Source organism: Sycon ciliatum, chromosome 6 (assembly GCF_964019385.1).
Source record: "Sycon ciliatum chromosome 6, ocSycCili1.1, whole genome shotgun sequence".
Taxonomy (NCBI): domain Eukaryota; kingdom Metazoa; phylum Porifera; class Calcarea; order Leucosolenida; family Sycettidae; genus Sycon; species Sycon ciliatum.
Window position 1 is genome coordinate 5,425,370 of NC_088648.1, and position 26,964 is coordinate 5,452,333.

At 47.8% G+C, this 26,964-nt stretch overlaps 1 long non-coding RNA gene across 1 annotated transcript; it reads right to left on the reverse strand.

The window, feature by feature from the left end:
* Positions 1-1,966: 1,966 nt before the first annotated feature.
* Positions 1,967-22,575, reverse strand: LOC135819233 (uncharacterized). Its single transcript, XR_010553877.1, has 3 exons — positions 22,262-22,575; positions 15,742-15,823; positions 1,967-2,065 (listed from the first exon to the last, which is right to left on the reverse strand). It is a non-coding gene; the product is annotated as an uncharacterized LOC135819233 (long non-coding RNA).
* Between the last annotated feature and the right edge of the window lie 4,389 nt (positions 22,576-26,964).

Sequence of the window (26,964 nt, forward strand, 5' to 3'; positions counted from 1 at the left end):
TGTTTTATTGGTGAGGACCGCTTCCATTGTGTACTAGCTCCAGTGCACCCCAGTGCTGTTGAGCCCTTTTTGTGGTGGACGAGACCACTTCCCCCTGTGTGAAGGCACTCTTTTATAGATTGAGCACTCTTTCTCAGGTACCGCAGCTATGGACCCATCAAGACGGGCGGACCTCGGGTATTCCCTCGAGAATATACCCATCCCATCAGCAGACTCCTACCGAAAGCGTCTGGTGCAGAACATAGCCAGCAATCGCATGTCATCACGTACATTCAAAATCAACATAATTTTGCGAATCGACTTTTTTTTCAGGATCACTTTTCAACGAGGATGAACCAAAGTCGGCCGAACGAAGCCTAGAGGAAGAAAATCACCCTCTCCACTTCACCATCACGATACTGACATAGATACGAGATGAAACAACTAAAAAATCCACAAGAAAACTCTACGGCCATCATCGCGCTGACTTTGGTCTGACTTTGGTCTGAGAATTTCTATCACGATCAAAAATGTACGAGGAGCACTCAAAAATAAGCCACAGACGTACCTTTATCGCTCTCTACTCCTTTTCCAAGGCACAAAAGTCGACTCTCCACTTTCAAACCAGGAACCAGACATACAAATGGTCCTTTTCAGCTGCTCCACGAGCGCAGGAAATGTTCATCAAGGGGCGCAGAGCAGCATCCATTCCAGAAAAAAGAGCTAAAATACGAGTGAGACTGCATGCCTGAGTACATGAGTACATGTATGAGTACATGCAGAAAATAGTCAATTTCAGCGTTTCTGCTCCAAACAGCAACTAGCTTCGACTAGAAACAAAGGTTACACCAAAGGATCAAACAACAACCATTTTCTGCAGTTTTTTTGCAGATGGCTTCCTTGTGCTTGGCCCAGCACGCCAAAAATCACACCTCGGAGGAGTACAAAAATTACAACTCTCAGATGTCCTCGATTGCTGGCCATGAGTGGAGAGTGTAATACGCCGGATGAGGTGGAAGGCGTTCTTCTTTCTCAACGGCGAGACCAGAGTGCAGGAGACTGAGACATATGGTTTCCCAAGCCAGAAGACGCCACCGCTAGTGCCGCAGCTAAAGGCATTTGAAGACGAACTTTTGAACTTGGTAGCGGACCTGGAATTCAGAAATGTGTCGGACCCATTCCAGCGGCAAATGAGGGAGGACGTCAAATCGCTAACAGACACGGATGACATTATAGTGAAAGCCGACAAAGCAAAAAAAACTTATACAAAGTAAGCAAGCGCCACTACGAGAAACTGCTGAGAGACAACGTCCCGGCCAATTATAGACAAGCACTGGACACAACATACACCGGCATTAATCAAGAAGCACCGCAGTTCGCGGAGCGGCTGAATATCAGCGACCGGGTCGACGCAATGGCAAAGTCAGAGGCATTTGTGAGTTTGAAGGAACACAAGGATCGCTTCGCCAACAACCTCCCATGCAGGCATATCAACCCCGCAAAGTCTGAACTTGGGAGTCGTGAGTAAATCCATACTGGACAGAATTGTGTTGCAGACTGCTCATCCTTCGTCACACGCTCCAGAATTGCCTTGCTGATTCTTCCCATTTCTGGCTTGGCTAGGTTGATCAAGCGGCATGGAAGGTCTTTTGCGAATCTTTTCTTATGATCTTTTAGGGTGATGAACGCTTCGGACTTCGCCATGACATCCATTCGAACCAATTTCATTCAAACCAATTTGCAACTGTCCTTCTTCTTGCCTTTGCTTGAAAATTGTTGCTTTTGCTGTGTAAGTCATCTCATAGCATAATTGAATAACACTTTGTTTTTGAATTATTTTTTCTCACGATGGCACCATGGCCAATAAGAGATAAGTTTAGGAGAAGGTGAGATCCTGTGGGTGAGGCTGTGGGTTGTCTAGTTTGTTGTCTTGCACTTTAGGTTACTTACGGGAAGTTGCACAATTGCATTTATCTGTAAATCGTGCAAATATTGGTAATTGAAATTGTTGAAATGGTTGTGGTTTTGAAAAATCTACCATTGCCAGCGCCAAAATTGCCAAGATGCAAAGTAACGTACAACACTCCTGGAGCAAAAAAATCAGAAGGCAATGGTTGGACTGTTAGCTATGTAATGTTGATTGGAAATAGCTTGCTCAATAGGCAGTGGGTTGATTGTCACTTTGTTGACATCAGTAATTTTCATCGTGATACTCTCATCAGATGATATGAAGGGAGAATAATGTTTTCTTTGTTTGCATAGAGTTACCAAGGGAATAGACTGCAAGTCGTTTACAAATGTGCGCGAAGCTCGGATTTACAACAAACCTCAACCTGAACATCCTATGCTGCGTCTACTATGTTCTAAGCTCTATCTATGACATCATCCTCTGCTGTGTCTGCTGCTATGTTCTTAGCTCTATCTATGACATCATCCTCTGCTGTGTCTGCTGCTATGTGTGCTGCCTTCGCAAGGGATATACTTCTTTCCTCGTCTTTACTTAAAAGAAGCACCCAAACCACGGCTGCCACTAGCCACTGTTTCTCCCGGTTTATTGCATCCACTCTGGTTGATAACACATAGTACTGTCTCTCTCTTATTGGCTACGGCCATCGTGAGAATGAAGATAATAATAATATGTTCTAAGTTCTATCTATGACATCATCCTCTGCTGTGTCTGCTGCTATATTCTAAGCTCTATCTATGACATCAAGCACTCCCAGCAGCTCACAGATCAATTGTTCACTTCTGGGGTAAAAGTTCTAATCATTACAAAGACTGAATTTGCCAACTTTCTTACTCAGATACTTCTTTAGCAATCTGAAACTACAAATTTCGATCAATTCTACCTCCATCATAGTGCTCGATTGCAAGGGTGTTTTGCTTTCTCAAAAAAGTGGGAAAAGCATTAGCAAGGGGAGAGAATCAAAAAGCTAAGAAAGACAGAGGAGATAGAAGGTGAGACAAGAGGAGATGCTAAACACAGCGCAAGCACAAACGCCCATGGCGTACTTCATTAACTAACCAGGGATGGCCGTTTACATATTGTGAGAGATATTATAACATTCTCTCTTGTAATAATCAACATGGAGATAACAATTTAAAAAAAAGAAGGTATGATCAATGATCAATACTAAGGAAAAAATTGGAGGCCAATCCAATTTCGAAGGAAAAGGTGTCAGCACTAATAGATTAATACTAACTTCACACTTGTTACTCTGACACACAAGACAGGGCAAGGTGGCATTCTTGGAAACCTCTAGACCTACCTTGCCGTGTGTGTCGGAAGTAATGAGTGCACTGTCACGAACATCAGTCGTGATCATTTATGTGCCCCCTTTTTTGGCACCAAGCGATTCCCTTTTGTATGCACCAAGCCATGTCTGGCTGTCCTGCAGCTAGCAGTGTGCTCTACTTGCTCTCTGTTGTATGCATGTATCCGCTTCTGGCTGCCGTGCATGTCGCGGTGTGCTCCCCTTTCTGCGCATGTATCCATTTCTGGCTGCCATGCATGTCGCGGTGTGCTCTCTTTCTGCGCATGTATCCGTTTCTGGCTGCCGTGCATGTCGCGGTGTGCTCCCCTTTCTGCGCATGTATCCGTTTCTGGCGGCTACAGCTCGCGTTGCGCTTCCCTTGCTCTCCTATGTGTACACACGTCCATTTCTGGCTGTACCCGCATGCCTATTTCTGCCTTCGCGCTGACCCCTGAGGAATCGCTTGAGCCTAGTATGGATCCAGTGATCCGAATGTAGCGCCGTTCCCAGCAAGAACTTGCCGACTTTATATTTTGTTGCTCTACAAGCAGCTTTTCGCTAGTCTTCTTCATGTCTCTTCTTAGAGTAGAGACCAGTTTTTTCCTGCTCTAATCAGTAGCTCAGAGCTACATCAATAGCAATAATAAAACCTTATAAAAGACAAAAAAAACTCTTGTCGATGCGATGACAACGACGACATGCACAGTTATTATTATTCATAGCTTTATTCCCATAGCTATGCAAAATACATTACTTCAGTAACGTCTGGCGCTAGCCAGGGTCCACGCAGCTTTAATTCCGTGTTTGTTTGTTTGTGACATCGGCATGCCTTGCACTATCCCATACCTGTCCCGTACCGTACCATCAAAGACAGCTGGCCACAATAGATGTATTCAAATAGGACTGTCAAATGTAAGATCATAACGTGAAGCAACTTAGAAGAATGAGTATGTATGCGAAGTGTATGGGAGGAATGCATGCAGGGCGATAGTGTGGGTTCGAATCCCAGGTTATGTCTTGAAATGACATACTTCCTCCGCGTCATTAAAATTATCGCTTCCCAGAGCAATTTTTCGAATTTATTTTGTCCACTCGAAGGGCTAAGAAATCAGCTAGAAATTGAGGCAGAGCATTGTCGACGGACCAAGCTTTAGTTTTTGGCCCACTGCTTCGCTGCACTTGCAGCTAAGGTCGACATCTTCATCAGAGTTTGAGGCAGACCCTTCAGCACTCAACAATACGCTGAACAAGATGCGCGTTCAAATTCAGGCCAAGAAACTTTGTTTTCAAGCGATCCACGCCTCCAAGTGGCAGGCGATGAAGGCAAGCTAGCATTTTTCAAGTACACTGTAACTACCTTCCAGCGGGATAGGGTAAGCAGTTCTGCACCTTCTTTCCTTGGCATACGCTTCGCTAATTTTGTTGGTGTTTCAGACCTGCTACCTTCGCAGCAACATGCCCCACCAGTAGCACATTTAAGGAATTTGAGACCACTTTGTTCTTGCCATCGTCAACTTCAGCATTGCGTATTCAGGAGAGATACCAGGATTCTTCTACCCGAGCTTGCAGTCTTGATAAATGCCCATGCGAACGATGTGGGATGGCACGAACTCCAGAAAACGATATGCGCTCTGGGGCGGAATATTGCGGAGCACGATGAATTTGCTTGGTGCGGAAGAGAGCTTCGACAAAGTCCGAGACCACCACGGCTTCAGTGACAAGTAGACATTGCGCAGGAAGGGTCGTATCAGTGTTCGAAAACAGCGATTCAGACAGTCTGACTAAGACGAGCCAAGTCACAAATATTGCGATGTGCGAAGCGACAATTTTAATGACGCGGAGGAAGTAGGAGAAATGAAAAATTTATAACATCTCTATGCTTTTTTTGCCTAGGTCATCAAGGTGGTAGACGGTATTGTATTACCCTCGAATGCAAAGAGAAAATATATGAGCCGTCAGATGCAAAAAGGTACCTTATGACATTTTTGGCCAAATTGAGTTAACGATTGTTTCAGATACAACCTGGTCAGGAGAGTGTCGTGCAAAAAACCAGGTCCAAAAATCTCAATTCATCACCGAGTTACCCTGGAAACTATCCGGACTATCGATCACATATTCACAGAAAATACTTTTTCGAACGCGATTTTCTCAACTGCGAGCAAAACGTCATAAGGTACCTTTTTGCATCTGACGGCTCATATTTCTTTCGCTCAGGGCCCTACGCTATGCTTTGTTGCCTAGCTCATCACGCATGTTATTCGAACAGATGGATACTTTTTGCAATACAATGATATAGCCGATCAGTTCGTTGTGGTTTGGTTGGGAATTGTAGCCGTCATGGTCGACGTAAAACACTATAAGACCGCAACGAAGTTGGGGCCAAAGAGAAAGTTCCATCAGTTCTAATAACATGCATGATGAGCTAGGCAAAAAAGCATAGCGTAGGGCCCTGAGCTTCCAAGCTCTCTAGTTTTGTCTTCAATTTGTTTTATTGTGGTAGTAGAGTTAGTTCTTTTGCGCGGTGTGTGCATTCATGAATATTGTAGTATCTTTAGCTAACTCGGATGGAGAGCCAAGGATTAAAATTAAAAAAGAGGACCATAAATTTACAATTATGGTGAAAAAGGAGGACAAAATGTTACGAGTTATGACTAACTGTCCACCAATGTAACCAGATCTTATACAGCCAGCGAGTGTGACAAAATGGAACAAAACTGACAAAGGAGTACTGAGACATTCGTATCATTTTGTCCCCTTTCTGACCATAATTTAATTGGCTCACCATCCGAGATACGTTTACAAGTTATCCGTTTTGTCCAACACTAACGGTTATAAGCAGAATACTGTTGAGTCAAAAATGTGCAACACTTAGCACAAAAACCGACTGATGAGATCCTGACATTCAACGACCTGATGCTTAGCTGCATCACGTCTAGTATTTTGCTTATAACCGTTAGTTGGAATGACAGAGGGCATGCACATCAAAACCGCGCCCTGTCAACAACCCGTTCTTTCTCAGCTTTTAACGACCACTGAATTCAATGAAAGGAATTCGGGTGGACACACCCATTCCCATAGCGCTGCACATCACATCCGAACCAGTTCCGTTATTTTTTAAACGTTTCGGCACTTGGCCATCGTCAGGTAATAACAATGAATACCGTGGAAGCCACACAAGAGCAGTATATATTATACGCAGAGTGTAGCGCCAAAAAAAAGATGCGAACTATGTCACCTAGTATGGGGAGGGGGGGGGGGGGACACGGAGAAGAAGCAGCAGAAGGATGAAGCTGCAGGAAGCCTCAGCCCTTCTTCACACTCAATTCAACAAAGAACAAAACAACAAAATCACTTTCCAACTGCATAACCCACAGCTCCACCCACAGCTTCTTACTTTCTCATAAATTTATCTCTTATTGGCGATGGTGCCATCGTGAGAATAAAGAATAAGGAATAAAGAACAACGAACCACAACGGCACACACAAGCTGATGTGGCAATCGCAAATCCCGTACCGTGCACGCAGGCACTGGGTTGCAACAGAAGAAAGATGCGCTGCAAGCAGTTGTCACATTTGTCCTAGTCTCCGTACCATTGTCGTTCCCGACATTTTTTTCTTTTAGAGCTGGTTATGTGAACATAGTAAAAAATAAAAAATAAATATAAACGTGCCAAGCAACGAGTGAGTACGCAACGCGTACTAATGCTAGTCATGGCAACAATTAAGTATTTTTACGCTTCACGTTTTCGAACGTGATTGTGAGAGAGATCTCGAGAGCTAGAGCTTATGGCCGAAAGCTCTGTCGCAATATTTAGCTCTGATAACAAAAACCGATTAAAAAAAACCGGAAACTCATGGCAACGGAAGATATATTATGGAGATCGACCCGCTCATGGTTCGATCGTGAGCAGAGTACGAAAAAGCACACATTCAAACTGTGCAACAGAAGCAGAAGAGGAAAACACAATGAACTCTTGTCGTTCAGTGGAAGTGCTTCTGTCCAAGGGTACTCACACCCGACGGGGTGACAGCGCCCCTAGTCAGACAATACAAGGCAAACAAAATAGAAATTAGCTCTCGGAGTCACAACGCGGGACTCTGAAACGAAAAACCGGTGAGTATGTAAATATTAATTGTTCGTACCTGCTCTACAACGTAACAATTGCTCAAATTCGTAACGTAATTTTAAACCAACACTCGTAGAATTGTAGTTCGAATGTGCCACTCGATTATAGTAACAACTAAAAAGAGATAGTCTTCTTTTAAACATTTCTCGCCCTTCTCATTGTGCCGAAATTCACAGTGATCAAAAAATACGAAAATTGATTGTTGTTCTGAAAGAGGCGAAACAAGGAGCTACTCACAGAACAGCTTGCAAAGATGAACGATTGGGCGGGTGTAAGTCTTGTCGCCCACCTTGATCTTCACAACTCGCACGTGTCCGTTTCAACCAGGGCGCACTTCAGTGTCACGACCCATTGGCTAAGTGCCTCGTTGGTTGTCTTGGGACATCACTAAAACGATGTCGTCGACCTTGAGGTCTGTCTCGGCCGTCCTCCACTTGAGTCGCCGGTTCAGCTCTGGCATGACTTTCTGCATCCATCTCCGCCAAAAGTGCAGAAGGCGTTCTTGCACTATGCGCCAGCGTTGCCGAGGGTTGAACTCGATCTCGTCCACTCCTGCTAGCGCAAACCGATTACCGATCTGGCCATACAGGAAATGGTTGGGTGTTAGCGGAGTCGGGTCACGACCATCTGCCGACACATGGGACAGTGGCCGTGAGTTCATGAGCGCCTCCGCGCCAACGATAACAGACAATAGCTCCTCGTCTGTGGCCTCCACGTTCTTCAGAATCGCCGAGATAGCACGCTTTGCCGATTTTACTGATGCATCATGCACTCCACCGAGATGTGGTGCGGCTGGAGGGTTGAAACGCCAGCTTGTCTGCTGATGTGCTGTCTGCCGCTGAATTGCCTCTGCATCAAGCTGCTTCACTAGCTGAGGAAGCTCATTGGTGGCGCCGATGAAATTGGTGCCATTGTAGGAGATGACTTCGAACGGTGCTCCCCGTCGATTGGTGAAGCGAACGTACGCCTGCAGGAACGAGTCCGTTGTCAACGCGTATGACAGCTCGAGATGTACCGCTCTCATCTGCAAGCAGGTCAAAAAGCACAGATACCGCTTGTGTTGTGGCTTGCAGCAACCCTGCATTGTCATAAACTGTCCGGCGTAGTCTACGGAGACTCGGCTGAATGCGCTAAGCGGCAGCCTGACTCGGACCTTAGGTAGTGGCGCCATCACCTGCAATGCCGGCTTCGTGCGGTTCCAGACGCATCTCGCACACTTGGCTTCCCAAGCTCGCACCTCTTCGCGGCCAGCGATGATCCAGTAGCGCGATGAGAGTTCGGCTAGCGTGTGGCTGACACCAAACGCATGATATCCTTGTTCATGACATGCCTTGACGATCAGCTGACTCACATGATCTCCCCGTAGTAGGACGATCGGATTGCGATGTTCTGCAATCAAGAAGTCTGCATGTGGTATAGTCGACCTACGACGCGTAGCAGGCCAGTGTCGTCAATCATCGGCTTGAGCGAGACCAGCTTGCTGGTTGCAGGGGTCGGCTTGCCTGCATTAACTGCAGCATACTCTGGTAGCGACTGTTGCTGCGCTCCCTTGATGTTGAACTCCTCAGAGTCTCGGATCGCTTGTGGCGCTAATTCGTCAAACTCTCGCTGTGTGGGTGGTACTGAGCAATTCGTAGCGAATCGCATACACCAAGCATGAATACGGCACAATCGTGCCCAGTCGGAGTAGCGGCTTGCCTCTAGACGATTCAGCTCGCTGTGGCATTGGTCAACGGTCACCACAGTCAGTTCGATGGACTCGTCCATTGGTTGGTTGACTTTCTTCAACTTCGGACTTGATGGACAGGGCTTCAATTCCGGCTGAACTGGCCATTCACTTTCAGGTGAACTTGACGCTGCAAAATTGCTTATCATCTCCCTCCCTCCCCCCCCCCCCCTCTCACTCTCTCTCTCTCTCTCTCTCTCTCTCTCTCTCTCCCCGTAGCTCTCTCCCTTTTGAAATTCGCTTCCATAGAATTGGGCACCATTGCCCGTTTGGCCTTGCGAAGTAAAATAAAAATCAACAACAACAACCCAAGAAGCTGGGACCATTCCACTATAAACTGCTTCCCGCAAACTCTTGCACTGACATTCCTCGAGAGACCAGGTTGGCTGGAATGAGCGAGGCGGGCACATACCGCCACTGGGTAGGATTGGTTTGCCTTTGAATCTCTCCCACTCATCTAGCCACAAACTGCTCGAAGGTGTGGCTGTAGTTGGTGATCCAGTGCAGAATGTTGCTGCTGTCCGACCATAGCGTCGTTGCCTGGGGGTCGAGGTTCAGTGACTCGGCGGATGATGTGGCGAGCTTTGCTCGGGTTGTTGCCGCCAATAGTTCAAGCCGCGGAACGCTGACAGTAGTCACTGGTGCCACACGGACTTTACTTCTCCAGTGTCATAGTGACTGACAAGATGCGCGACTGCTCCGTATGCGATCTCGGACGCATCTGAGAACACGTGAAGCTGGCTGCTGATTGCTGTACACACCGTGGCCGTTAGGCAGCGTGGTACACATACTGTTGATAGCTCCGTCACCTGCTCTAGCCAGCCGAGAGCCTTCTTGACAATTGCTGGGGGCAGTTGCTCGTCCCATGCTGCTTCACAAAGCCACACCTCTTGCAGCAGGATCTTTGCTTGAATGAGGTACGGTGTGAGGAATCCAAGTGGGTCAAATAGACTTGCAGTTGCGCTGAGAAACGCACGCTTCGTTGGGTTAGAGCCGATCTCCGATACCTGCAGTTGGAATGTGAACTGGTCATCTTCTGCAAGCCAGAGGATTCCCAGTGTCTTCACATTCGGCAGCTCTCCCTTCGTGAGGTTGATCTCCTTAGCGTGATCCTCCTCAGGGATGGTCTGCAGTGCTGCCGTGGAGTTGCTCAGCCGTTTGGGCGGGTGCACACTGGCTTTGTGCTACAATGCCGACAACTGCGTTACGAGCTCATTGCCTTCCTCATCCCTTCGAACAGAGATCATGGAGTCATCCATGTACGTTGACTCAAGGACTGTTTCCGCTGCACGAGGAGGTGTCGGCATGCTGATGGGCATTGTGCCTTGCCACGTTCTGCCCCAGGAAACGCCGAAGACCACTCGATTGAACTCGTATGTGGCCGGTTCCTGCTCATTATCCCGCCACAGAAAGAGATTGAATGGCCTGCCCTCCGGAGCCAGGGATATCTGGAGATACATCTCCTGGATGTCGCAGATGATGGCGACCTTGTTCTGCCGGAAGCGCAGGAGTACCTTCGGTAACGATTGCTGCAGCTTGATATCAGCGCTGATAACATCGTTCAGCGCTACACCATTGCTGATGCCAGCTGCGTCTCCGTGGTGGCCTTATCTTCACGGATGATGGCGAAGTGTGGAAAGTACCATTCGTTTACAGAACCTCCACACTCTTTGTCAGGCACTCGTTGAATGTACCCATTGGCTAGGTACTTGCGGATTACATCGCTGTATGCTGTTGCTGCTGCTGAGTCCTGTCGCAGCCTCTTTTCCAAGCTGTGCAGACGGCCAAGTGCCTTCGCTCGGCTTTCAGGCATGACTGGACGTTTGGATGTCCAGGGTATGCCAATGCAGTAGCGGCCGTCTGTCACCTTCAACGACACTGCAAATTTCTGCTCTGCCGCCTTGTCGCGAGACATGAATTTCGTAGTGCTGCTGTTCACTTCTTCGATTTCCCACAGGCGCTTAAAGCTGCTCTGTAGGTCGCCGTCGCTGAACATTGTGAAGCAGCAGCTTGCTGTTGGGGGTGCTGATTTTTCTTGGCCGATGCAGGTCCAACCTAATGCCGTCCGACGCGCCACGGGCTCATGACTTTTACCCGAGGGCTCTTCATGCGCCATGTGAAGCTCCGGATAGTCTGCACCAATAAGCACGTCAATGTGGCGTTTCGACGGTAGCGGCGGAAACTCGATGTTGGCTAGATGTGCGTACTGCTTTTCCAGGTGGTGCCAGTCTACAACCTCCATGTTGCCTGTTGGCTGCTCAATTGTGCACGCATGTCATCGATGTGGCTCCGTCAACGATTCGCAGAGTGCACACTACTGGTACAGTGTGAATGATCTCTTGTTGTCCATTCAGCTTGCTGATCGTTAGCGACATGCTTGATACCACCAGGCCGAGTTCTGCTGTAACATTGCTCGCTATGTAGGAGTGCATGCTGGCGTCGTCCAGCAGCGCGTTGACTGTTAGCGACCGCTTGCCGTTTCATAGCGGTACGGGGACTGTTCGAATCGATGTCACCGTCCGTACTCTTTTCTCCTCTCCCTCCGTGCTGTTTCCGAGGGAGACAGCACTGAACTTCTCCGGTTGCATGGTTTGCACTGAAGGCGGTTGACGGGGCTCACTGTGCAGCAGGCGATGGTGACGCTGCGTGTACCCGTCAATACCACATTCCTGGTCCCATGGGTAATCCTTGCCGCTGTGCCTAGTCGCAAGGCATCTATAACACGACTGGCTTCTCTTTGCTGCTGCCCAGCGCTGGCTTAGAGTTTGTTTCTGAAACTCTGGGCAGCGCCAGATCGGGTGCTCGCCGTCATTGCAACATTGGCACGTCGACCTTGCAGTCGGCATGTTTCCGGCGGTGTTTGTCGCTGTCACGAACGTGGTCGTGCGCGGTTGCACAGCGTCACGAGCCGTTGCCGTCCGAGTCGGCTGATTTCGACTTGTTTGCTGGTTGATGGTTGGCTCCTGGCGTGATGCAGCTGGCTGATGCCTTCGATAGTTTCCGTGGCGACAGCAAGAACTTCTGCCTCAGTATTCAGCCACTCCAGCAGCACCTCGACCGATTCGTCTTTCTGGTGGTGGACGATCCAACGGCGATACAGCGCCAACAAGTTCACCGGCGGCTTCTGCTGGATCCGCTGGTAAAGAATGCCGGTACCAAGCTCTGTGTGCGTACCGGCATCCTTCAATGTTACCACCGCCATGTCGAGCAAATCGGTAAAGCGCTCCAGGTCCTGGACTCTACCGGATCGAATAGGTGGAGATTGCTCCAGCTCTTCCATCCTAACCGCAAGGTGCCGGCTACTCCCACCGAAGCGTCGCTCCAGCCGCCGCAGAGCAGCCTTGAATGCTGCTGCCGAGCAGCCAAGACTCTCGATGGCATCCAGTGCCTCAACCACCACGTACTGTCGGAGCTGCAGCAGCTTGAATTCAGTGGAGAGCGGCTGCTGGTCCACACAAACCCTGAAAGCGAATTTCCAGCGCTCATATTTTCGCTTCTCTCTCGGTGAACACGGCAATTTCGATCCGCTTCAACTTGCTGGCGATGTTGAACTGTGCAGCTGCCTCTGGTGCAGTCCGTGGCGTAGGTCAAGCTGCGGTGCCTCCGACGTATGTCGGAATTGGGGTGAATACTGCGATATGGGGTGCTTGCATGCCAGGGCTGGGTCTCGCACCGTACTATGACGCTCCAGCAGAGATGGTGTGCGACGGTCCAGTAGACACAGGCGATTTCTACACGACTGCAATGTTGCTCACACTCCACTGCGGTTGCTGTTGTTGTTGGTACATATATGCCTGCACTATTGTTGCCATACGTTGCATACATTTGTCAGGGTAAATGCCATCGTTAATGCTAGAGCCGCCAGGGGCAGATAAATGCATGATGAGGCGTACGCCGCCAGACTTCTTGGGCACGATGCCAACGCCAGAACATCGGATATTAGGAAACGGGGGTTGGGAATAAGGCCCGGCCATGTGGCCGCGCATGCATTCTGACTGAAGGTAAGCAGAGACAGCGACAGGGTTGAGCAGTGCGGAAGGGAGATTAGGGGCGATGAGGCGGGATCTATTACCATGATAGCCAATGTCGTGACAGAGAGAATGCACAAAATCGTTATCGGGGTGCTGGGATAGCTCTTCAAACAGCAGGGGGATATTTACAGGGGACCAAGGCGCGTGTGAGCTAATTGGAGGTGCAGGGTTGGCCAGCAGAGCATGTGGATTGGCCATGACCGAGGCGGCCGCAAGAGAGGCAGCTGTGGGCGAAGCGGCAGTTGGAGCGGACGCACTTTCCTTGAGTGAAGAGGCGGCATACTTCTTTGTCGACCGTGTCGTTGCCGCTGTTGAGCCGAAAGGAACGAGCGTCATTGCTGCTGGTGGGCCGAAAGGGACGAAATGCCCGCGCGTAAAATATAGTTGTGTATATGTCCTGGACTATAGCGTCCCACTGCATGGTTGGGTCCGCGGCCAGGAGTGAGCGGAATGATCGGTCATACTCCTGCACGGCCTCAAATCGGAATTTCCGGGCTTTTTTCAGGATAATCTGCTGGTACGCAAACAGCTCTGGGGCCCTGGAGGGGTGTGCTGTGGCGTAAATCGTGTAGTATGCAGTCCAGGCGTCAAGCCAGGAGTCGATGTCCTCGACCTTCCTGGAGGGCCTGTTGGAAGGTGCCAGGACCACTGCACCGTACGAGCTGTCGTGGTCGATCTGGAGAAAACTGCGGCTGGTGTCCAGGCAACAATGAGCCCAATTCAACAAATTGGCCAGTTACTACTTTATCTTGAATGGCTTTCTGCACGGTTGCATAAAACGTTCTCTTACCTGCGGGGTTCATTGGCGGTGAGATGGCGGCCGCCAAATGCGGAGCAGGCAGAGCGTCATGCGAAGTTGCTGGTGCTTGCCGTGGGGGTGCCGCTGCGTGAGCTGCCGGTGGGGATGCCGCTGCGTGAGCTGCCGGTGGGACTGGAGCTGCGGCATGATTTCCAAGGGCAGCACAGACCTCCTCCCGGATAATGTCCCACTGAGCAGCAGTTGCCTTGGGTAGGTTCTGCTCGGCTGCCTGGGTGGCCAAGTCCTCGCGTACTGCAGTGAACTCCAATGACTCGAGCAGGCGAGTCAACAGCCTGGGTTTGGTCCCCGTCGTGTCTAAATTGCGGGCCGCCAGTTCTTTTCGCAGCTCTACAGAGCGCATTTTCTTGGCATCGTTCACTGACAGAGATTCAGACATGGTTGCTCGGAAATTGAAAGTGCTCAAAGCTTAAGAACTGGCCAAGATTGTCAAGCGGTCTGACTGTTGGCGCAGCAAGGATGAAGAAGAAACAGCATCGAGAGCCAGAGTAATGCGCATGCTCCGCTCGGTCCCGAGCAGGGGCGCGGGAGTTCGGAGTGTGTGTTCTGCACAGGCACGTGATTCATGCGCTATGGCAAGTACATGCAAGTTATGTAAGAATGTAATTGTTGGTGGGTTGCTAACTTCACTTACCGTGACACGCACGGAAACTTATATTTATGAACTCTTGATACAAAGCATAACAAGAAACACGCTGACCTTCTTTTTCAAATGAAATGTTGTCCTCATACTAAAATCCAAAAAAAATGCCTTTAACCCTTTCACTACCCATTTTTATTCGCAATTGAGTCACTTCACAGTCTACAAAAATACGACTTTTGTTATATCTCTGCTCTCCTTTGGCCATTTCTCACAAACAACCACTCTCTGCAAAGCTAATGATGGCAGCTACACACTCGTAGAAACTACAACACCAGGCGCCATTTGTGTGTACCGCGCCGTGATGAAGAAAACATTTCCAAACTCAAACAAATAAGAGCAGCACGATCTGTCGCCAGTGGCTGACTGATTTGTAAAATCGTGGCTCATAGAAACCAGACGGAGTTCCTGTGGAAATACCTAAAACCCGAAGGATTTCCAGCCCCAAAATGTAAAGGTAAGCGAGAAGATATCAGAGTTATTCTCAGCGTGACGGCGACTCAAAATGTTTGAATGCGCATTTTTGATCGCGCCCTGGCTTCGAGCTTCGTCTTGCGCCAATTATGCACCAAGGAGTGAAAGCGATACTTGCAGTCGATAGTCAAGGTCTTTCTGAAGACGTAGAGCCCTCATTTGTAATAATCCGACGAACTCAGAAGGTGAGCCAAGGAAAACAATTGTAACATGGAAATTGTGGGCACAAGTTATGCGATCGAGTCCACCAACTATTAGTATACCAGATTTTGAATAGTCAGACGTGCACAATCTAGCACAAAACTGACAAGAAGTGCTGAGACATTCCATGGCATGAAAGTCAGCTTGAGCACTGCTCGATAGCGCTAACTAACACCATTCCACCTTAGAAGGTTCTTGGATAATAATGCGAATTCTAAAGTGGTGAAGGCAAGCGCCATCGTTGCAAGAGCTGAGACTCCAGCTCTGGACGACTGGACTTTGATTTGAATGCGCGATATTCGATATTCACTGTGATATACATCATTATGTTATGTTACCTTTATTTTACTTCACCATCGGTACAGGCATTGCTGCCTTCTTGCTGCAGATCATAAAAATATAATGATGCCACAGCTCCTAGGCTATGATTACAGGTAAGGTTTTTAAACCTCGGTCTGCATCCTACAAGAAATGTTCATCCTGGGTACATACCATTGTCTTGCCCTGTAGCTATGTTTGGTCCTGCCAAGAAGCCGGGTGGTCGATTCTACCAAATGCGATTGGGGATGATCACCTTGAAGCATGGAGCAAGCACAGCACACAGAGGATAAATGATTAGTTCAGGAACAGAGTGCAAGCCTGCAAGATCTGAAACCTTACAAATGTGTACCTTAGAGGACTTCACTACTCATGTCTGTTACAACTTATGTACTATGTGACTTACATAGCACTATGTACCATGTGACTTACATAGCACTATGTACCATGTGACTTACATAGCACACGACTGGGTACGACATACACTTGCTTTGTACGTCCATTTTATGGCACGGATATTCCCACCATTAGGGATGAAACAAATATTCGAACTATTCGAATATTCGATCGGAGCACGCCTTGTAAGGAATTTGCTTCGCTTCGCTTGTTTTCGAATAGTCGAGGAGTACAGTTCGATCGGGGTTTCTAGTACTGAAGTACCTTGTACTGCTGTGCATCATGTAGAGTACGTGCATGAATGTACATCCGCGGTGCGTGCAGTGCATGTAGCGAACCAGGTGACAAATCGAGTCAATCGCGTACTGATAGCTGCTACTGGCATGCATATTTGGCACCTCTACTGTACTTGATCGGGGACTCCATTAGGCCCAGACAGATTCTGCTCCGGTCTCCTCGATATTTTGAGGCAAAAATGTTGCTGCGAAATCTTCGAAATTTTGCCGAGCCTGGCACAAGAAACTCGATATTTTGCTCCATTTTGCTCCGGGAAAACGTGTATTATATCCACTTCCCATACAATCCCGTACAACGTTTCATAAAAATCGCAGGGTCGGTTTCTCAACACGGGGTTCAACGCATGTGTACCTGAATTCTTCCAAAATCAAGTCGATCCCCAGTGAATCCCAGAGATATTTCGGTGACATGATCTCGTCCTGGGCAGTGTATCCTGCTGAACGGGTAAAAAACAAGGAAATCCAAGTATCAGGCATCGATTTTACCCAACATTTCGATATTTTGCTCCGATTTTGCCAGCAATTTCCGCTCTTTCAATTCTTCGATATTTTGCCGAAAGAATTGCCAGCAGGATCTGTCTGGGCCTAGACTCCATTCACACACGCAGCCGAGAATGGACCTCGCAGCTCTTCACGGATTGAGTTGCACAGCCCAGCGCCAGAATGGATGCAAGACGACAAACACAAGCAAGCGCGCGAGGCATTTCGGAAGTCCTTCTCTCTCCTCATCTGGCGCAGTTGTACTTGCAGTTTCTGTTTCCATTTCCTAGTCATGTCCGTTCGTCCCAGTCGCTTGTCTGTTTGGGACTATGTGCTGAGAGACGATCCCAAAAAAGGCAAGACAAAGAGTAAGCTGTGCTTTAAAGTACTTCACAATAGCTTCAATGGATCGACAAAGACGAAATTTGTGGAACTATGTCCGAACCGCTTACGACCGCGCGTTATCTGGAACTTCGGGAGTGATAAAAAAGTCAAGCTGGAAACAAACGTGAAGCCACCACATCCTGGGAGCAAAGCGTCGTTCTTTTCTAAGTTCTCTTCTGTCGTGGACTGGAGAAATAACAATGCGCTATCATTGCTAGGTCAAGGTGTGTGGGTATATGTGTGTGTGTGAGTGTATGTGTGTGTGTGTGTGTGTGTGTGTGTGTGTGTGTGTGTGTGTGTGTGTGTGTGTGTGTGTGTGTGTGTGTGTGTGTGTGTGTGTGTGTCTGTGTGTCTGTGTGTATGTGTCAGAAAAAGCCACTTCATAGCTGTGTGGTGTAGACCAGGCTGAATAGTGGCGGTCAATTCTTCAGCCTTGCAAGTTGCTGAATGGTGCAATCCCAGCACAAGCTGCTATGGCTTCTGCTGCAGCATCGCTATCATCGCCTTCGGCGATGGGCGTCCAATGGTCCAATGGTGTGTGGGTGTGCGTGCGTGCGTGTGTGTGTGTATGATGTGTGCGGGGAAAAAAGACCAAAAATAGGGATTCAATAGCCCGAAAAAGTCACTTCAAATAGCTGTATGGTGTAGACCAGGCTGAATAGTGACGATCAATTCTTCAGCCTTGCAAGCTGTTGAATGGTGCAATCCCAGCACAAGTTGCTATGGCTTCTGCCGTAGCATTGCTATCATCGCCTCCGGCGATGGGCGTCAAAGGTCAAAGGTCAAAGGTCAAAGGTGTGCGTGCGTGTGTGTGTGTAATACTGTGTATGTGTGTGTGTGTGGGTGTATGCACTGCACAAGCATCATAGCATAATTATGTGTAAACATTTTCACTTACCTTTTTAAATTCTATGTAAAGGTATGTATATATGAACACTGACCACACATACAATGCCTAAATAACTACTTGAAAATGGCAAAGAATATTCGGAAAACTCTTCGTTGCGCAACATACCGTAAAGTCTTGTATAAAAGCCGCTGTTTTTATGACTTTCATGGTGAAATTTTGCAGGCTTCTATACGAGACAGGTATTTCTATGTATGTCAACTCTAAAACCTGGCTTATGTGTGATTAGATGGGCCCAAAATTGCGGCTTCTATTCAAGTGCGGCTTCTATTCAAGTGCTGCTTTTAAACAAGACTTTACAGTACTTGTTTAGAATATTCTATTCGCTTCGTTTGGTATTCGTTTGAGCAACACCTACCATATTAAAGTGCATGCAAGAATTCAAATCAAATGTGTCGGTACGACATACTATAAGGTGTACAACTCGTGCTTGACGTAAACGGTGGCACATGGTACGGAGTGCGCGATGGCTGATTCATGCCCTATTGGCTAGCCCGAGGTTGCGCACCGTGGTCCAGGAACCATTAGGCCCGCAGGCTACGGTACATAACTGAGGGCTACGGTAAATAACTAAGGCTACGCACATGACTGAGGGCTACGCACATGACTGAGGGCTACGCACATGACTGAGGGCTACGCACATGACTGAGGGCTACGCACATAACTGAGGGCTACGCACATGACTGAGGGCTACGGTACATGACTAAGGCTACGCACATGACTGAGAGCTACGCACATGACTGAGGGCTACGCACATAGCTGAGGGCTACGCACATGACTGAGGGCTGCGCACATGACTGAGGGCTACGGTACATGACTAAGGCTACGCACATGACTGAGGGCTACGCACATGGCTGAGGGCTACGCACATGACTGAGGGCTACGGTACATGACTGAGGCTACACACATGACTGAGGGCTACGCACATGACTGAGGGCTACGCACATGACCGAGGGCTACGCACATGACTGAGGGCTGCGCACATGACTAAGGCTACGCACATGACCGAGGGCTACGCACATGACCGAGGGCTACGCACATGACTGAGGGCTACGGTACACAACTGAGGGCTACGGTACATGAATGAGGGCTACGGTACATGACTGAGGGCTACGGTACATGACTGAGGGCTACGGTTTATAACTAAGGCTACACACATGACTGAGGGCTACGGTACATGACTGAGGGCTACGGTATATAACTAAGGCTGCACACATGACTGAGGGCTACGGTACATGCGCCTGCCAGTGGCGGATCCAGGATCCGAAACAAGGGGGGGGGGCACACTACAGGCTCAATGGAACAAGTTTACTTTTACAATGACTTTTGTGATACTCGAACATGTAAATGTATGGGCACTATTGGCACATCCACTAGCAGCTGTCCTAGCTTCCTTCGCAGGTGGCAGCGAATCAAACAAGGTAAGTTGCTTCCTTCTCTTCATTTTCGAACTGCTGTAAAACAACAACGAGGTTCTGGAACGCCAAGGCAAGTGAAGTTTGCAAGGCAAGGGCAGGAAAATCTACGCATTGCCATGCGAAGTTTTGGACTGTGTACTTGCACTTGTACCGTCTTTGTTTTCGTACTAAGAGTACAGTGCAGTACTAGACCAAAACCGTAGTTCTGGTGCGCACGGATCGCGGATCGCGGAATACAGATCGACGCGACGAGAGTTGACAGTTCACAAGTTCAGTACACGCGTACCGCGTATCGATCTACGGACCCGGTGAACCAGTGCATGAATGTGTTCAGTGCATGCAGTACAGCGACTGGGCCTTGTCATCTACACAGGAAGTGCGAGCGAGCTCGATTTCGATCGAGATCAGTAAAAAAAAAGTCAGTCGGCGCTTCTGAAGGGGGGGGGGGGCACGTGCCCCCTTCGCCCCCTCTAAATCCGCCACTGCCTGCCATGTGAAGATGCCAAGACCTCTGGTCGGTTGAGCATGGCAAGCCCCACCAGCACCATCTAACCCCATGCTAGCCCCATGTGCCTGCCGGAGACCTGTGTATTTTGTAAAAAAAATTAGGGCTGAAACAATTATACCGATAACTCGCATATCGATCGTTAAGAGTGGAATCGATAATCGTTAGTGTTCAAAACGAGTGCTAACGATGTTTATGCGTGTATATCAGTGACAGTATTCTAGCCCTTGCACTCCATCGATAGCGAATACGAGTACAATCATGTACTTTCAAGCGCAGTAACATTGACTTGTGGCTTTGCAAGAGATCGGGAGAGAAGACTTTGTCTTTTCAGTTCATTTGTGGGAAAGGTCAGAGCAGTTGCCGGAGGGAGATGACAAAATTCTTCGCTCTAGAAACAACGTGAAATCCTCTAGTTTATGTTGATAAACCAGCCAGATGTCTACAGATGTCAGCAGTGCGGAGCCACAAATTTCTAACGTTGTAAAGGTATCGTCGAATATCTTCATAAACTGGTGTTCGAGGTACACGGGTAAAGCCGACAAGAATCGATAAAACCAATATATCGATCGTTAATGATATTGGTTGATTGTTAAGAGATATTGAATGATCGTTTCAGCCCTAAAAAAATAATTTAAAAAATGACTGAGGGGGACAGTACATGAATGAGGGCTATGGTACATCACTGAGGGCTACGGTACATGACTGAGGGCTACAGTACATGAATGACGGCTACGGTACACGACTGAGGGCTACGGCACGTGAATGAGGGCTACAGTACATGACCGAGGGCTACAGTACATGACCGAGGGCTACGCACATGACTGGGGGCAGTACATGAATGAGGGCTACGGTACATGACTGAGGACTATGGTACACGACTGAGGACTACGCACCCTGGCATGCGATAATCCAAGTACACGTACGGGCATGCGGTTAGCCATCATGCCCACCGCACGGTGTGTGTTTTATAGTTACATGCCACATGCTTAATTGGTAGACAAGCAAACTTAATCAGGAATACTGGGTCAACGGAGGAGGAAGATCAATGACAAAAAGAACGAAAGGAATGCAAGACCTAAAGCAGCTGTCTCCGTGGAATAATTGAAGACCTTGTATCAGATTTAATTGCAGTTCATATTGCCTCTTGAAACTCGTTACCGCAGTGGACTGTTAGGCAACTATCGTAAGTTATAGGTCCTTTTTTCTTACCGATTGCCAATTGTTTTTGTTTTTTTGCAAGGTACAGAACTCGGCTGCAGTCACATGGGGCTAGCATGGGGTGAGATGGTGCTGGTGGGGCCTTCCATGCTCAACCGACCAGAGGTCTCGGCACCTTAGAATGGCGGGTGCACCAAATCGAGAGAAAGCAATAAGCATACGTGTCATTCTCTTGTCCCATTATTAACTAAATTACTTCTCCTGTATCGAGAGTGCTACTATTATGCTATTAAAGTATTATTGTTTTGCACGGTGCGCGTAAGTATTTTCGTTTGGTGTGGAGTGGAGAAGGGCATGTAGTGTCCTTTGGGAATGATCCAATGTGTTCCATGTGCGTTGGTAATACTGCCACCTTACCTGGTCACTGTTCTAAAGGCAGGGTCTTGTACATTATTGACAGTGCAGGCCATAGAGCAGGGGTCATTCCTAATGGGCACAGGTACACTGCGCCCGCGTACAAGCGACAGATAACAGTGCAGCAAACTTGGACATATCGGAGTGCAATAAAACAGTCCAAGCATTTTGCTTTACTGCACATATATCGTATTGGTGTTACTGCATGAGTCAACTTTGGACAAGAAATAGCCCCGGATACTAAGTAGCTTTTCACCTCCCGGAGAGGTGACATTACAATCCGAGTTCCACTATTGTATGAAGATGTTGGTTATAGTATGTTGCAGCTCTTGTCTTCCTTCCTTCCGCCTGACTTGACACTGAACTCACTCACCACAGCCTACTATGCCCCACGTGCTTTACTGCTAGTTCAGCAGCCCCTACAGATAGCCGTTCAGCATTGTTCTTTCTTCTCTTTCTCTGTGCTTTTCTTCCTTCTCTGTCTGATCGTAGGGATTTTGCCATTCGTTAACAAATGGACTGTTTCTGGATGGTAATTATCGTGGACGCACGGGCTCCTGACTGCAGTTGTGAGTCAGTCAAGTTTCAATTCAGTCGAGAGGAAGCGGAAAGGTTCGGAGCAGCCACCTTCTTCACATGCAACCGCCGACTTGGCAACATCTTAGTTCGGGGAGGGGGGCTGATTAATTTCACCAACATTCTAACAACAAAATTTGACGGCCAGCTACCTTACAGTTCGAGAGCGGTCCCAGTGACGATCCAACTGCAGAAGGTTGCGGCAAGAAACCAGCGGCAGCTCTGAACTTGCTGGAAAGCCAGGAAGGTCCGAAAACTCAACTACAATGTATACTTGTAGACAATTCACAAGATTGCACACCTGCCTTTTCACAGCTGTCCAAGTGACGAAAACTCAACTCGTGGTCTTGCGTTCTATGTAGATCTACATGTATGTAATCAAGCACGCTCAGGATCTAGGAGGTCATGGTTGCTGAATCTTGCCCGAGCCTGCAGCCCAAGGCCCGGTTGCCAAGGGCCGGCCGTACCGTAGGCCCGAGGGCTGCATGCTGCAGGCAAAGGAGGGAGGTATATTATGTATCAGATTGCAACGACCAGGAGGCCCTAAGTAGTGGCTGCAAATGACCGATATCCGTCACTTGCAGCTCTGCATCAGAGACCTGTAGCTGGCCTGAAGAGTTGTAAAATTACTCCTTCGTAGCCGGGCGAGTCAGAGCGAGGGCGATTCACGGCTTGGTCAAAAAACTGTCGGCCTGGAACGTAAACGTCGATCTGCCGACACAGTTCACCTGGTTCACACGCCTGACCTGGCATGCTGCCTTGCGTGAAAGGAACATTTTTCCGAAAGCAAGCTTCTTCTCCAAAATTCGAAATTTCCTTCCAAAAATGCCGTCGTCCTTGACCTCGAAGCTGAATGTTGTTAGGATAGAAAATTAGCGAAGATGTAGCCGACCCATTCTGGCAAGCCGTGTGCCCTCTGGATATGCAGTTGTTCGCCATGGTCAACAATCTTCTTCTCCTTCGTTCGTACTTTCACTTTCCTGACCACGAATACAAGCGGTACCCATGCTCAGGTTAGTGTTTATTTGTCTGTCTATGCACATACATGTATTACAATGTACTGTTCGTGCTGCAGGCACTGGCCGATCATGGAAATAGAGGAAGCAGCCAGCTTTCTTTGAATTCTCGTGCTTTCAACAAAAAATATGTACACACTTTCCTTGGCTGCTTTTTCCCACCGTCACCATGCATGCACTGCTTTTCAAATTCGTGTTTGCTTTGGCAGTGGTTTCATGGGTATCCTTCAGCCTTCCCTGGCATTCAAAATTCAGAATAGTTTCCACCCAGGTGCGAGTACCTCTGTTCTGCTTAGCACATTGTAGTAAAATTATTTGCAACTGTCCACCACTGCACTCTTGGCTCACATTCACCACACCATAGCGAGGAAGTTTGTTCTTGGATAGATGTCTGGAGGATGTAGAGCATCTATCCAAGAACGAACTTCCTCGCTATGGTGTGGTAAATGTGGGCCAAGAGCGCAGTGAGGAGAGGTGAACAGTTTCAAATTATTTAGCCACATCCGATCCTTTCTCCGATAATTATGGACATGTTTTACTATACCGGTATATTGAATGGCCACGCATGCTTCTATTGAGAGGTAACACCACTCAGGAAACTGAGGAAAGCCAACCGGTGTTGCACAGGATTTGAGGTTGGGAAGAAAAGATGTTCCGATAAAAGAACTGCGAGTACATGGGAAACGTATTATGGAAAGGGCAGTCCGAGTCGAACTAGGATCTCCTGTTCCAGACTGTACCGAAAGCGTGAATATGAATACCGTAAAATCGCGGATAAAAGCCGGGTTTGCATACAAACACATCGCAGATAGAAGCCTGAAAATCAAACGGGTTAAATGCATATAAGCCTGTCGCGCGTAGAAGCCTGTCTTCTATGCAAGCGCGGATCGGGTGGGTCAAGAGTGCATGCGCTATGTACGGTGCATAGTAAAACTGCCGCCATACTGGTAGTCAGTGGTAGATCTACGCTTGTCGCGCGTAGAAGCCTGGAATACAAGTCTGGCAAAAATATCAGTGGTGCATATAAGCATGGTTTGCATACAAGCCTGGTTTGCATTAAGCCTGATGCAGAAAACGGCTCATGTGCTTATAAGCCCGGCTTTTATCCGCGACTTTATGGTACAGGAGAATGCCGATAATCCGAACAATCACTTATTCGAAATGCCAGTTTCCATTGAATTGAAGGGACGAAAATGAGCTTCTGCTCATTTTCCCCAACCCCAAGCACCATTCAAGCGGTGCACAAGATAGTTTGCAACAGGTTGGAGCAACAATGTATCACCGTGGTGTCATATTGAGGAGCTAGAGTGTGTCTAGTTCCTGTGAAGAGAATGTGAGAAATGATGGAAACGTGAAGGAATGTGCAAGTCTTAGATGGATGTGTGACTGCTCCCTTATCAGAATTTTTCCCCATCCGAACCCCCTGGAGAAAGCGTGCGCCCGAGGGGTGCGGATAATCTACACTCTGCTGTAACAGTTATGTACAATGAGTGCCGATGCACATTGGACAACGTTGCAAATGTAGAATTGTAGGTGGACTGTGGTTCACATTAGACGATCGGAGTACCCCCACCAAACGAAGAGAGCTCAACATCACAAGGTAGAGCTTGCATGTACAATCGAAAAAGAGTACATATACCATTAGCTGATGCTGTTAGTGTGTGTTACGAAGTCTGAAGAAAATGTTGAACGATCTCGGCTGGGATGACGGCTACACCTTAGCTCAGTGATTAGAGCATCGCTGGCCTCAAGCGAAGGTCCCTGGTTCGAATCCTGGTGATGACAGTCAATTTTTTCTTCAGACCTTTCCCGTTTGTGCCTTTCCCTCTAACCAGTGAATATTACTCTTAGCTTCGTACTTTGAGTGATTATCACTTACAGTTACATATACTTGATAATTTCTTAGCACATGAAAATCGGAGACAGTACCACAATATTCCTCCCTCACTATAATGAGTCTAGATACTTTGAATGTGGAACAGGGTCCAGGACAGGATCGTCTGCTCTATCCAAATTATGGCCTGGTTGCAATTTGTCTATTTTCCAGCAGGTACATCGCGCCAGGGAGTCATAGCACCTACACTGTAGGGAGACTACACAATACTTTATAGAATTTTGGGTCAGGATTTGGAGGTTCTCCGTGATCTGTGCAATCACGGCCTTGACCTACTGACCCTGAGAACGGCCCAGATTAGCAATGCCATGTACGAGCGTGTATAGATCTGCCCAATGGTGCCCCAGGGGTGGCTGAAACAGGAACCCCTGGGTCGAACCTCATGTCATTTAGCTTTACAGTCGCCTGTGCCGTCTACCTAGATGCTACAACTCCCTGCGTTGCACCCAGTAAATGCAGCACATCAAGTATACAGCCATGTAGTGTTGGTTGTCACCTGTTCTGATCGTGTGATATCACAAACAATCTTCTACGGTCCATTCATTCGAACCTGGCACGTTAGGGGCCATCCATAATTATCTATCTTTAACAAGAAACGAGAAAAAAATCGTTCATGGGCGGGTGGGTCAAGAAGGGTTTCGTAATGAAAAATATTGATAGCTGAAATACTAGTCCATCCCAGCTATTTTTCGTTGAGGGGTGAGTAGGTGGGGGTGGGGGACGGTCACAAGTTACTCATCACTAAACTTTTCATTTCGTGAAAATTATCGATAATGCCGGGTCCATAATTGTCGATCTTTTACACGAAGAGAAAAAGTTTCGTTGGTGGGTGGGTCAAGGGGAGTTTCATTTCGAAAAAATACTGATATTACAGACATCAATCGGGGGGGGGGGGGGGGGGGTGGGTGGGTGGGTGGAGGAGGGTCCTTCTTTCATTTCGTGAAAATTATCGATAATGCTGGATAGCTTTAGTCTATGCAATAAAATAGTGGTTTTCTTCACACAGACCGTAAAGTTTAAACAATATCCGGCCAGGTTTGTACCGAACATTTTTTCGAAAGGTAATTTCTCAAATGTTGCCTTGAGTACGTTCTCAGCAACATAGCGGGCCAGTTTCAAATAATTGGACTTCAAACGTGCATCGCTGGTTGTTCCAGCTCCATCACAGGTCGTATCACGGGAAATTGAGTCCAGCTCCACTTCAAGGTTGGGTGACACGTGATGGGCATCACTTGCTGCATGCTGGTGCATGTGACTCAAGAGCTCTGGCTGGCAAGTAGTTTTAGACTGCAGGTGCAATACAAGATTTTTCTGCGATGTGCTATGCATTGTGCATTGCATTTCTCGAGAGACACTTCACGCTATGTGAAAAAAAAGAATTTCGCTCAATGTGGTATTGTGCATCGTGCAGTGCAACTTTCCCACAAAACTGGACTCAAAGCACCTTATAGCTGTGGTTCACAGCAAAGATTTTCCTATTTGCGACTCTTGGTTTAATGGGTGCAGTAGCATGCATGTGCCTGGTGATATTGTTGCAATGGATCATAGTGAGGGCGTAGCAGTACTTGTGCACTGATAGTTGGTCATGGCATGAGTACATAACCAAGAGTGGGCAACTCGATGATCCCTCTGCCCACGGCAGAAAGTTTCATCACTTCGGCTTTTGTAGGCCATTGGGCTCACTAATACCATCATGCATAGCCAGAGATCAAAACTTGTACATCACAGCTACGGTAGTTGAAGCAGAACAATGAACTGTGGATCCATGCCTACTGAACCTGATGAAACACTCTATCTACATGGCACATGTAGAAATATATGCGCGCTTGCTCATAATCATTGGATTTCGAAGCCGATCGTACCTTATGTTAGTAGTTGCACATTCTTAGCAGTTATGTAGTTTGATAATAACGTTACGATAGATTATCAATACTGGTGGAAACGTTATGC